The sequence below is a fragment of the Acartia tonsa genome, chromosome 5 (assembly GCF_053477335.1).
Source record: "Acartia tonsa isolate MP-2025a chromosome 5, ASM5347733v1, whole genome shotgun sequence".
Taxonomy (NCBI): Eukaryota; Metazoa; Arthropoda; class Copepoda; order Calanoida; family Acartiidae; genus Acartia; species Acartia tonsa.
This window is the reverse complement of record NC_137264.1, coordinates 25,313,246-25,321,655: the sequence shown is the minus strand read 5'-3', so window position 1 is coordinate 25,321,655 and position 8,410 is coordinate 25,313,246. Positions and strand designations below refer to the sequence as shown.

Here is an 8,410-nt window from a genome sequence, read left to right as displayed (position 1 = left end):
CCTCTCGCACCCTAAGCGAGAATCATACCCCTAGACCAACGAGCCAGCTGTTGAGTGGTAACAGTGCGTGTGGGTATTTATTTGACATGCCTGCGGAAGGAGACTCACCTTTGAACGAGGACCTTCAAGAAAGAAGAAGAAAAAACAGACTGTTTGGTTCCTGCCGGGATCGAACCGGCGACCTTGTCCGTGTGAAGGACACGTGATAACCACTACACTAAGGAACCTTGCTGGTAGAGAGGCAAATTCTTTGTTTGAAATATTGAGTTGTAGCAAATGTGGTATGGATCTGTCCCAACGGTGTACTACAGGGTCTCGTGGCGCAACGGATAACGCGTCTGACTACGGATCAGAAGATTGCAGGTTCGAATCCTGCCGAGATAGGATTTTTATCTTTGAACAGACTAAATGTGTATGACTGAGACACATGGCATGACATTGCATACACAGATACATGGACAATATGTTTGTTTAGCTGCCAATACTTATGTTTTGTTCACGTTGATTGCTACGCTCAACAAGAAAAAGGTGTCTGCGCCCCCGGGTGGGCTCGAACCACCAACCTTTCGGTTAACAGCTGAACGCGCTAGCCTATTGCGCCACGGAGGCAAGTTGATGATGCTGGTATCGAAATAATTGAGAAATATGCCAACATGGTTAAATAATTGTACAATTGAGAAAGCCAGTTTGGAAAATGCTTTGTTTAAGTTTGCACTGCTAAACACATCATACATCCTTCCGTTATGGTCTAGTGGTTAGGATAGCTGGCTCTCACCCAGCAGGCCCGGGTTCGATTCCCGGTAACGGAAAACTTTTTTCCCCCCTCTTGTGCGCTTGTCCAAGTGTAGTTGAGTTGGTATAGCATCGAATTTCTCGAGAGAAGAAAAGGCAATAATTGAACAAAACTTCCGACGAGGATGGGATTCGAACCCACGCGGGCAGAGCCCATTGGATTAGCAGTCCAACGCCTTAACCACTCGGCCACCTCGTCAACTAGGAGGAGTCAGGCCGAAACTTGGGAAGCCCTTGATGTTTGCATGAAAGAATGAGATCCTGGTGGTTCAGCAGTTTTTAGAGAAGAAAAAGATTTCCCACGCCGGGAGTTGAACCCGGGCCTCCTGGGTGAAAGCCAGATATCCTAGCCGTTAGACCACGTGGGATCATGTTTCCGTCCGGGATCGAACCGGAGACCTTCTGCGTGTTAGGCAGATGTGATAACCGCTACACCACGGAAACTCTGTGGTATAGTGCCAACTAAGGTGGGATGTTATGAAATCACGGAAAAGGCTGGCCTTTGTGGTATGTACACTAGAACATTTGTGCCTTTGTCACTGTCTCTAGCCGTGATCGTCTAGTGGTTAGGACCCTGCGTTGTGGCCGCAGTAACCCAGGTTCGAATCCTGGTCACGGCAGTGACAATTTTTTCCTTTCCCTGTCACATCGTGACTTTGAATTTGGAACTGGCGGATGGTATTGTGGGAGCCCATGTCATAAAGAAGCGTCAGTGGTATAGTGGTGAGCATAGCTGCCTTCCAAGCAGTTGACCCGGGTTCGATTCCCGGCTGACGCAGAGCTGAATTTTTAAGCCATGGTATGTGCCGTAATTGGCCAATACTGCTTCCAAATTGTGCAACAGAGATCACCAAGCCTCCGTAGCGCAGTAGGCAGCGCGTCAGTCTCATAATCTGAAGGCCGTGAGTTCGAGCCTCACCGGGGGCAGACTTCATTTTGATCTTAATATGTCTAATGCGTGTAGTGATGGAAAGGAAAACGAAAGTTTAGGCCTACGACACCAAGTATTCCCAGGCGGTCACCCATCCAAGTACTAACTTGGCCCAATGTTGCTTAACTTCAGTGATCGGACGAGAACTGGTGCTTTCAACATGGTATGGCTGTAGACATTGATGTTGGGCAATGCAACGGTATGAGTCAATCCTTTTCTGCTGCGATGGCGTAGGGATTAAGCACAAGGTACTACAAGACAAGCAGTCGGCTTCAGGGCATTAGGGGTAGCGTGGCCGAGCGGTCTAAGGCGCTGGTTTAAGGCACCAGTCCTTTCGAGGGCGTGGGTTCGAATCCCACCGCTGCCAAAGCTTTTTCCTCACTTTAGAATTATTGTTGGCTGAAGTGGCTGTTATTCGGTTTGTTTTTGTTTTGATTGTATCTCCGTCCCCTAGGCAGACTGGGGTCAATCATTTGTTTGTCTCCATACATGATGAACAGGTTTCATGAGCTATGGCAAAATGTTGCTTGGAGATGCGGGGTATCGATCCCCGTACCTCTCGCATGCTAAGCGAGCGCTCTACCATCTGAGCTACATCCCCTTCTTGCTGTTGATGTCCGAAAGCAAGTATTTGAATCTTCTGTCTCGGGAAATCAAAAGGTCGCACAGCAACTGTGGTTAAATTGACAAAGCAATTCCTCACCCGACAGCTACCTTCGATAGCTCAGTTGGTAGAGCGGTGGACTGTAGTTGTTACTCTGCGAGCAGATATCCATAGGTCGCTGGTTCAAATCCGGCTCGAAGGAACTAACCTTTTTCGTCCTTTTTTCATATTTTCCATCGGAACACGAACACGGTGTTAGCTTTGAACACCAATGCTCAACGACATCGGTGTCAGCATCGAGTGTAACCGACATTAGAAAGCCAGGACATGATGTTGCTTAATTTTTTTCATTTTCCCCGGTGTCTATCCATTCCTCGATAGTCTAGTGGTGAGGATCTCCGCCTGTCACGTGGAAGGCCCGGGTTCGATTCCCGGTCGGGGAGAATGCAACTTTTTGACAGGACAGCTTGAGAGACATGCATTTCATCGCTCCAGCTTTATGATGGAAGGCAATTTGGTTACATAATTTACCTCCAATACCATTGAGCCTGGGTAGCTCAGTCGGTAGAGCGTTATGCTTTTAACCTAACGGTCCAGGGTTCGAGCCCCTGCTCGGGCGCTACCCTTTTGCACAGACGTGCACTTAAATCACTTTGTCAGCAAATTAAAAGGAGTATGGCCCGTAGGGGGATCGAACCCGTGACCTTCGCGTTATTAGCACGACGCTCTAACCAACTGAGCTAACGGGCCTACACACGGTTGTTGGACTAAAAACTTTGCATTCATATAGTGTATTTGCATAGCTTGTTGCTTGTGGCTGCCTACACCGTGAGTCAACAGTCAGTTTGGCCGAGTGGTCTAAGGCGCTGCGTTCAGGTCGCAGTCCACTTCTGTGGGCGTGAGTTCGAATCTCACAGCTGACAAACTCCTTTTTCCTGTCCATTGTGTGTGCGTGCTGCTCTATTTTGGCAGCAAACCAAATATACATAAAATGTTTGACTCAACCAGACAAGGATAGCAGAGTGGCGCAGTGGAAGCGTGCTGGGCCCATAACCCAGAGGTCCGTAGATCGAAACTACGCTCTGCTAAAACCCAATTCTTTTCTTCTGTTCTGTTCTCTTTTCTTTATTTCAGACGTCAACAGGGACCACAAATGTGTCCCCGCACCCCAACACGACCCATTAGCGCAGAGGATAGCGCGTTGGACTTCTAATCCAAAGGTCCTGGGTTCGATCCCCAGATGGGTTGCAAACTGTTTTGCCAGCCAGTAAGATGTCAGGATGGCCGAGTGGTCTAAGGCGCCAGACTCAAGGCATAATCCTTGCTCTGCAATACGGAGTAGGCTCTGGAGAATTCTGGTCCTCGATGAGGGCATGGGTTCGAATCCCATTTCTGACAAACAACTTTTGGCATTAATTTTCTGCAACTGCCACCCTCCCACTCAAGGAAGTATCGCCATCAAAACGCAGAGCTAAGATTGACCACAATTGTTTGCTTGTTTCACCGCACACGGGGATATAGCTCAGTGGTAGAGCATCCGGCTGCAGTCCGGCAGGTCCTTGGTTCAACTCCGAGTGTCCCCTTAGGTGAAACTTTTTTTGGTTTAGCACATTGCAACCTTGCATCCAGAAAAAAAAGAAAGAAAAATCAAGGGCCAAACCGGGATTTGAACCCGGGACCTCCTGCACCCAAAGCAGGAATCATACCCCTAGACCATTTGGCCGCCCGGTTAGGTTAAGTCAACAGTGATTTAATACACTTGATGTAACTTTGACTGCTTTAATAAAGTCTGGCATTGAAACCAACATGATTCAGATGTTTCTCTGGATGTTGCACAGTTTTCTAATTCATATCAGACCTTTCTGTCCATATAAATAACACATAAAACCAACCGCTGGTTCATAGTTGGTAAAAATGATTAACTGAACCTAAAATTTTGGGGAGGAATAAAGATATTCAAGATTTAATTTTTTGTTTTCAAAATAAAGATACTAAGAAAGAGAGGTAATGTCTGATTGAGCCAATAAATGAATCGCATCGGAGCATACATGAAATCTCATTAGTTGAATTAAACTGAAGGTTTCTAGTTTTTTTCATGAGAGTTAATTTGAGCTGTTCTTTCAACTATTACTCGAATCAAGTCCATCTCATGAAGTGCTGCCTTCATATTGTTGTTTCACATCTATGTTTTATCTGTGCATTAATAATAAATATGCTTCATCTATTGCAATCGTTGTAAAATAACAAAAAATCTCTTTATGAATTTAAGTTAATAAAATCATATTTTTTTCTTGGGTTTCAATAAAACAAAAAAATAATATCTCGGACTTCTAAAGTCTTTTTATATGTTTCCTCACTGTTTGGCCACTACTTGGTCACAAATGCTCAAAACACAAACCTTTTTCGACCTAAGATACTCAATTGGTTCCTTCTACAAGTCCAATCCATCAGTTTTGGGATGTCTTTATATTTCAAGATAAATTTATGAAAAAGGGAAATTTGGGTGTTGCCTATTGTATGCACAGATACCATTAAATCAACAGAAAAAAATACTTATTTGTACTTTTCTCTCATCTTTAAAGTTTGATTCTGTTAAATAACTATTCTTGAAGGAGAGCTGCTGACCTCCAGTGTACATGGCTTAGTCAAATGCATATTAAACATAAAAATTTTCCCAAAAAGCACATAAAAAAAGTCTCTCAATGGGTTAGAAAAATAGAATAATTTTGAAACTTAGATTTAAGTTAAACAAATTATTTTTCTAGTACATTACATTAAAATACTTTGTTTGGGGCAAATTTTTACCTTTAACGTGTATTTGACTTAACCATGAACACTGGAGGTCAGCAGCTGTCCTCTTGAGCGATAGAATGCATAAATCCCTTAGACAATAGTTAATTCAACAGAATTCAAACTTTGAAAATGGGAAAAAAGTATAGGTTTTTTCAGTGCAATTTATTTTGGATCTTGTTAACGCGATTGCTGCGCATTTCCTGGCATTATTCTGGCAAGGATTGGTACTCGAAAACTAAATATTTTCCATCTTTGAGTACGCCAGTGACAAGCGGATTTCATTTGAATGTTGTTTGTTGGAACTCTTGCTATTCTGGTTCAGGTTCTTGCAAAATGAATTGCTGCAACGTCCGGGAATCGAACCCGGGCCGCCCGCGTGGCAGGCGAGCATTCTACCACTGAACCAACGTTGCTGGCACATAGGGAAAGGACAATTTGTGGCTCTTTGTAACCCCCCAAACAGCCCATGACCTATGGAGAGAAGGGCAAAATGTTATCCGCAGTCGGTAGGATTCGAACCTACGCTCCCAGAGGGAATCTGATTTCTAGTCAGACGCCTTAACCACTCAGCCACGACTGCAATCCATTGATGGGGGCACATTTGGCGGCATTCTCATACAGTAGAATAACTTGGATTAGCTTAGCTTGCCACTTCACACAGGTTTGCAAGCAGCCCGGCTAGCTCAGTCGGTAGAGCATGAGACTCTTAATCTCAGGGTCGTGGGTTCGAGCCCCACGTTGGGCGACCATTCCTTTTGGTGTGTTTCCCACTTAGCTGCAACGAGTATGAGGTGCACACTCATGGACCCACCAGCAGAAAGGGCGCCATGGCTTAGTTGGTTAAAGCGCCTGTCTAGTAAACAGGAGATCCCGAGTTTGAATCTCGGTGGTGCCTCAACTTTTTTTGACCAACCCAACTGTCAAAAGAAGGCCTCTGAAAGATTTCACTGCTCACATTTTGCCCAAGATACAGGAAAAATGAAGCGAAACAAACAGTTCAACAAAATGCCGCGACCCGGGATCGAACCGGGGACCTTTAGATCTTCAGTCTAACGCTCTCCCAACTGAGCTATCACGGCCTGTGCTATGTTCTTGGCGACCCAAGCGGAAACGCAGCAGCATAGCATTTCAAAAAGAAAAAGTGGCCTGACAGACGAAAACAAACGAACAAACAGAAAAAGAGACAGGTCCTACCGAGATTTGAACTCGGATCGCTGGATTCAGAGTCCAGAGTGCTAACCATTACACCATAGGACCTTCACATCTAGCGATGTCAAGATGCACGTACAGTTTTCCAATCGTTTTCCCATTGAAAAGAAAAAGGTAAAACAACTGGAACATATTTGCAGAAACCCTGAAATTAGGGCCAAACATGACCAATCCAAAAAGCAAGTGGGCTCGTCCGGGATTTGAACCCGGGACCTCTCGCACCCTAAGCGAGAATCATACCCCTAGACCAACGAGCCAGCTGTTGAGTGGTAACAGTGCGTGTGGGTATTTATTTGACATGCCTGCGGAAGGAGACTCACCTTTGAACGAGGACCTTCAAGAAAGAAGAAGAAAAAACAGACTGTTTGGTTCCTGCCGGGATCGAACCGGCGACCTTGTCCGTGTGAAGGACACGTGATAACCACTACACTAAGGAACCTTGCTGGTAGAGAGGCAAATTCTTTGTTTGAAATATTGAGTTGTAGCAAATGTGGTATGGATCTGTCCCAACGGTGTACTACAGGGTCTCGTGGCGCAACGGATAACGCGTCTGACTACGGATCAGAAGATTGCAGGTTCGAATCCTGCCGAGATCGGATTTTTATCTTTGAACAGACTAAATGTGTATGACTGAGACACATGGCATGACATTGCATACACAGATACATGGACAATATGTTTGTTTAGCTGCCAATACTTATGTTTTGTTCACGTTGATTGCTACGCTCAACAAGAAAAAGGTGTCTGCGCCCCCGGGTGGGCTCGAACCACCAACCTTTCGGTTAACAGCCGAACGCGCTAGCCGATTGCGCCACGGAGGCAAGTTGATGATGCTGGTATCGAAATAATTGAGAAATATGCCAACATGGTTAAATAATTGTACAATTGAGAAAGCCAGTTTGGAAAATGCTTTGTTTAAGTTTGCACTGCTAAACACATCTTACATCCTTCCGTTATGGTCTAGTGGTTAGGATAGCTGGCTCTCACCCAGCAGGCCCGGGTTCGATTCCCGGTAACGGAAAACTTTTTTCCCCCCTCTTGTGCGCTTGTCCAAGTGTAGTTGAGTTGGTATAGCATCGAATTTCTCAAGAGAAGAAAAGGCAATAATTGAACAAAACTTCCGACGAGGATGGGATTCGAACCCACGCGGGCAGAGCCCATTGGATTAGCAGTCCAACGCCTTAACCACTCGGCCACCTCGTCAACTAGGAGGAGTCAGGCCGAAACTTGGGAAGCCCTTGATGTTTGCATGAAAGAATGAGATCCTGGTGGTTCAGCAGTTTTTAGAGAAGAAAAAGATTTCCCACGCCGGGAGTTGAACCCGGGCCTCCTGGGTGAAAGCCAGATATCCTAGCCGTTAGACCACGTGGGATCATGTTTCCGTCCGGGATCGAACCGGAGACCTTCTGCGTGTTAGGCAGATGTGATAACCGCTACACCACGGAAACTCTGTGGTATAGTGCCAACTAAGGTGGGATGTTATGAAATCACGGAAAAGGCTGGCCTTTGTGGTATGTACACTAGAACATTTGTGCCTTTGTCACTGTCTCTAGCCGTGATCGTCTAGTGGTTAGGACCCTGCGTTGTGGCCGCAGTAACCCAGGTTCGAATCCTGGTCACGGCAGTGACAATTTTTTCCTTTCCCTGTCACATCGTGACTTTGAATTTGGAACTGGCGGATGGTATTGTGGGAGCCCATGTCATGAAGAAGCGTCAGTGGTATAGTGGTGAGCATAGCTGCCTTCCAAGCAGTTGACCCGGGTTCGATTCCCGGCTGACGCAGAGCTGAATTTTTAAGCCATGGTATGTGCCGTAATTGGCCAATACTGCTTCCAAATTGTGCAACAGAGATCACCAAGCCTCCGTAGCGGATGGCGGATGGTATTGTGGGAGCCCATGTCATGAAGAAGCGTCAGTGGTATAGTGGTGAGCATAGCTGCCTTCCAAGCAGTTGACCTGGGTTCGATTCCTGGCTATGGTATGTGCCAAAATTGGCCAATACTGCTTCCAAATTGTGCAACAGAGATCACCAAGCCTCCGTAGCGCAGTAGGCAGCGCGTCAGTCTCATAATCTGAAGGCC

General features: G+C 45.9%; 37 non-coding genes across 37 annotated transcripts in view; 18 read left to right on the top strand and 19 right to left on the bottom strand.

The window, feature by feature from the left end:
• TRNAP-AGG (transfer RNA proline (anticodon AGG)) overlaps nt 1–45 on the bottom strand; it is a 72-nt gene extending 27 nt beyond the window's left edge. Inside the window, exon 1 of the tRNA in view lies at nt 1–45. This exon is cut by the window's left edge and continues 27 nt beyond it. This is a non-coding gene — a tRNA (tRNA-Pro).
• A 109-nt stretch (nt 46–154) lies between these two features.
• TRNAV-CAC (transfer RNA valine (anticodon CAC)) lies at nt 155–227 on the bottom strand. The gene has a single exon. It is a non-coding gene; the product is annotated as a tRNA-Val (tRNA).
• Nucleotides 228–311: 84 nt separating this feature from the next.
• TRNAR-ACG (transfer RNA arginine (anticodon ACG)) lies at nt 312–384 on the top strand. The gene has a single exon. It is a non-coding gene; the product is annotated as a tRNA-Arg (tRNA).
• A 151-nt stretch (nt 385–535) lies between these two features.
• On the bottom strand, nt 536–609 carry TRNAN-GUU (transfer RNA asparagine (anticodon GUU)). The gene has a single exon. It is a non-coding gene; the product is annotated as a tRNA-Asn (tRNA).
• Nucleotides 610–737: 128 nt separating this feature from the next.
• Nucleotides 738–809, top strand: TRNAE-CUC (transfer RNA glutamic acid (anticodon CUC)). The gene has a single exon. It is a non-coding gene; the product is annotated as a tRNA-Glu (tRNA).
• A 100-nt stretch (nt 810–909) lies between these two features.
• On the bottom strand, nt 910–991 carry TRNAS-GCU (transfer RNA serine (anticodon GCU)). Its single transcript has one exon. It is a non-coding gene; the product is annotated as a tRNA-Ser (tRNA).
• A 97-nt stretch (nt 992–1,088) lies between these two features.
• On the bottom strand, nt 1,089–1,160 carry TRNAE-UUC (transfer RNA glutamic acid (anticodon UUC)). The gene has a single exon. It is a non-coding gene; the product is annotated as a tRNA-Glu (tRNA).
• Nucleotides 1,161–1,163: 3 nt separating this feature from the next.
• Nucleotides 1,164–1,236, bottom strand: TRNAV-AAC (transfer RNA valine (anticodon AAC)). The gene has a single exon. It is a non-coding gene; the product is annotated as a tRNA-Val (tRNA).
• Nucleotides 1,237–1,340: 104 nt separating this feature from the next.
• On the top strand, nt 1,341–1,412 carry TRNAH-GUG (transfer RNA histidin (anticodon GUG)). Its single transcript has one exon. It is a non-coding gene; the product is annotated as a tRNA-His (tRNA).
• Nucleotides 1,413–1,498: 86 nt separating this feature from the next.
• Nucleotides 1,499–1,570, top strand: TRNAG-UCC (transfer RNA glycine (anticodon UCC)). The gene has a single exon. It is a non-coding gene; the product is annotated as a tRNA-Gly (tRNA).
• A 76-nt stretch (nt 1,571–1,646) lies between these two features.
• Nucleotides 1,647–1,719, top strand: TRNAM-CAU (transfer RNA methionine (anticodon CAU)). Its single transcript has one exon. It is a non-coding gene; the product is annotated as a tRNA-Met (tRNA).
• Nucleotides 1,720–1,781: 62 nt separating this feature from the next.
• On the bottom strand, nt 1,782–1,900 carry LOC145320444 (5S ribosomal RNA). Its single transcript, XR_013880228.1, has one exon. It is a non-coding gene; the product is annotated as a 5S ribosomal RNA (ribosomal RNA).
• A 108-nt stretch (nt 1,901–2,008) lies between these two features.
• Nucleotides 2,009–2,090, top strand: TRNAL-AAG (transfer RNA leucine (anticodon AAG)). The gene has a single exon. It is a non-coding gene; the product is annotated as a tRNA-Leu (tRNA).
• Nucleotides 2,091–2,251: 161 nt separating this feature from the next.
• On the bottom strand, nt 2,252–2,324 carry TRNAA-AGC (transfer RNA alanine (anticodon AGC)). The gene has a single exon. It is a non-coding gene; the product is annotated as a tRNA-Ala (tRNA).
• Nucleotides 2,325–2,436: 112 nt separating this feature from the next.
• On the top strand, nt 2,437–2,529 carry TRNAY-GUA (transfer RNA tyrosine (anticodon GUA)). The gene is made up of 2 exons: nt 2,437–2,473; nt 2,494–2,529. It is a non-coding gene; the product is annotated as a tRNA-Tyr (tRNA).
• A 169-nt stretch (nt 2,530–2,698) lies between these two features.
• TRNAD-GUC (transfer RNA aspartic acid (anticodon GUC)) lies at nt 2,699–2,770 on the top strand. Its single transcript has one exon. It is a non-coding gene; the product is annotated as a tRNA-Asp (tRNA).
• Nucleotides 2,771–3,003: 233 nt separating this feature from the next.
• TRNAI-AAU (transfer RNA isoleucine (anticodon AAU)) lies at nt 3,004–3,077 on the bottom strand. The gene has a single exon. It is a non-coding gene; the product is annotated as a tRNA-Ile (tRNA).
• Nucleotides 3,078–3,166: 89 nt separating this feature from the next.
• TRNAL-CAG (transfer RNA leucine (anticodon CAG)) lies at nt 3,167–3,250 on the top strand. Its single transcript has one exon. It is a non-coding gene; the product is annotated as a tRNA-Leu (tRNA).
• A 252-nt stretch (nt 3,251–3,502) lies between these two features.
• TRNAR-UCU (transfer RNA arginine (anticodon UCU)) lies at nt 3,503–3,575 on the top strand. Its single transcript has one exon. It is a non-coding gene; the product is annotated as a tRNA-Arg (tRNA).
• A 26-nt stretch (nt 3,576–3,601) lies between these two features.
• On the top strand, nt 3,602–3,725 carry TRNAL-CAA (transfer RNA leucine (anticodon CAA)). The gene is made up of 2 exons: nt 3,602–3,639; nt 3,681–3,725. It is a non-coding gene; the product is annotated as a tRNA-Leu (tRNA).
• Nucleotides 3,726–3,838: 113 nt separating this feature from the next.
• On the top strand, nt 3,839–3,910 carry TRNAC-GCA (transfer RNA cysteine (anticodon GCA)). The gene has a single exon. It is a non-coding gene; the product is annotated as a tRNA-Cys (tRNA).
• A 68-nt stretch (nt 3,911–3,978) lies between these two features.
• TRNAP-UGG (transfer RNA proline (anticodon UGG)) lies at nt 3,979–4,050 on the bottom strand. The gene has a single exon. It is a non-coding gene; the product is annotated as a tRNA-Pro (tRNA).
• A 1,568-nt stretch (nt 4,051–5,618) lies between these two features.
• TRNAS-AGA (transfer RNA serine (anticodon AGA)) lies at nt 5,619–5,700 on the bottom strand. The gene has a single exon. It is a non-coding gene; the product is annotated as a tRNA-Ser (tRNA).
• Nucleotides 5,701–5,792: 92 nt separating this feature from the next.
• Nucleotides 5,793–5,865, top strand: TRNAK-CUU (transfer RNA lysine (anticodon CUU)). Its single transcript has one exon. It is a non-coding gene; the product is annotated as a tRNA-Lys (tRNA).
• A 76-nt stretch (nt 5,866–5,941) lies between these two features.
• TRNAT-AGU (transfer RNA threonine (anticodon AGU)) lies at nt 5,942–6,015 on the top strand. Its single transcript has one exon. It is a non-coding gene; the product is annotated as a tRNA-Thr (tRNA).
• A 111-nt stretch (nt 6,016–6,126) lies between these two features.
• TRNAF-GAA (transfer RNA phenylalanine (anticodon GAA)) lies at nt 6,127–6,199 on the bottom strand. Its single transcript has one exon. It is a non-coding gene; the product is annotated as a tRNA-Phe (tRNA).
• A 106-nt stretch (nt 6,200–6,305) lies between these two features.
• On the bottom strand, nt 6,306–6,377 carry TRNAQ-CUG (transfer RNA glutamine (anticodon CUG)). Its single transcript has one exon. It is a non-coding gene; the product is annotated as a tRNA-Gln (tRNA).
• Nucleotides 6,378–6,514: 137 nt separating this feature from the next.
• Nucleotides 6,515–6,586, bottom strand: TRNAP-AGG (transfer RNA proline (anticodon AGG)). Its single transcript has one exon. It is a non-coding gene; the product is annotated as a tRNA-Pro (tRNA).
• A 109-nt stretch (nt 6,587–6,695) lies between these two features.
• TRNAV-CAC (transfer RNA valine (anticodon CAC)) lies at nt 6,696–6,768 on the bottom strand. The gene has a single exon. It is a non-coding gene; the product is annotated as a tRNA-Val (tRNA).
• An 84-nt stretch (nt 6,769–6,852) lies between these two features.
• Nucleotides 6,853–6,925, top strand: TRNAR-ACG (transfer RNA arginine (anticodon ACG)). Its single transcript has one exon. It is a non-coding gene; the product is annotated as a tRNA-Arg (tRNA).
• A 151-nt stretch (nt 6,926–7,076) lies between these two features.
• Nucleotides 7,077–7,150, bottom strand: TRNAN-GUU (transfer RNA asparagine (anticodon GUU)). The gene has a single exon. It is a non-coding gene; the product is annotated as a tRNA-Asn (tRNA).
• A 128-nt stretch (nt 7,151–7,278) lies between these two features.
• Nucleotides 7,279–7,350, top strand: TRNAE-CUC (transfer RNA glutamic acid (anticodon CUC)). Its single transcript has one exon. It is a non-coding gene; the product is annotated as a tRNA-Glu (tRNA).
• A 100-nt stretch (nt 7,351–7,450) lies between these two features.
• Nucleotides 7,451–7,532, bottom strand: TRNAS-GCU (transfer RNA serine (anticodon GCU)). The gene has a single exon. It is a non-coding gene; the product is annotated as a tRNA-Ser (tRNA).
• A 97-nt stretch (nt 7,533–7,629) lies between these two features.
• Nucleotides 7,630–7,701, bottom strand: TRNAE-UUC (transfer RNA glutamic acid (anticodon UUC)). Its single transcript has one exon. It is a non-coding gene; the product is annotated as a tRNA-Glu (tRNA).
• A 3-nt stretch (nt 7,702–7,704) lies between these two features.
• TRNAV-AAC (transfer RNA valine (anticodon AAC)) lies at nt 7,705–7,777 on the bottom strand. Its single transcript has one exon. It is a non-coding gene; the product is annotated as a tRNA-Val (tRNA).
• Nucleotides 7,778–7,881: 104 nt separating this feature from the next.
• TRNAH-GUG (transfer RNA histidin (anticodon GUG)) lies at nt 7,882–7,953 on the top strand. Its single transcript has one exon. It is a non-coding gene; the product is annotated as a tRNA-His (tRNA).
• Nucleotides 7,954–8,039: 86 nt separating this feature from the next.
• Nucleotides 8,040–8,111, top strand: TRNAG-UCC (transfer RNA glycine (anticodon UCC)). Its single transcript has one exon. It is a non-coding gene; the product is annotated as a tRNA-Gly (tRNA).
• Nucleotides 8,112–8,410: the final 299 nt, after the last annotated feature.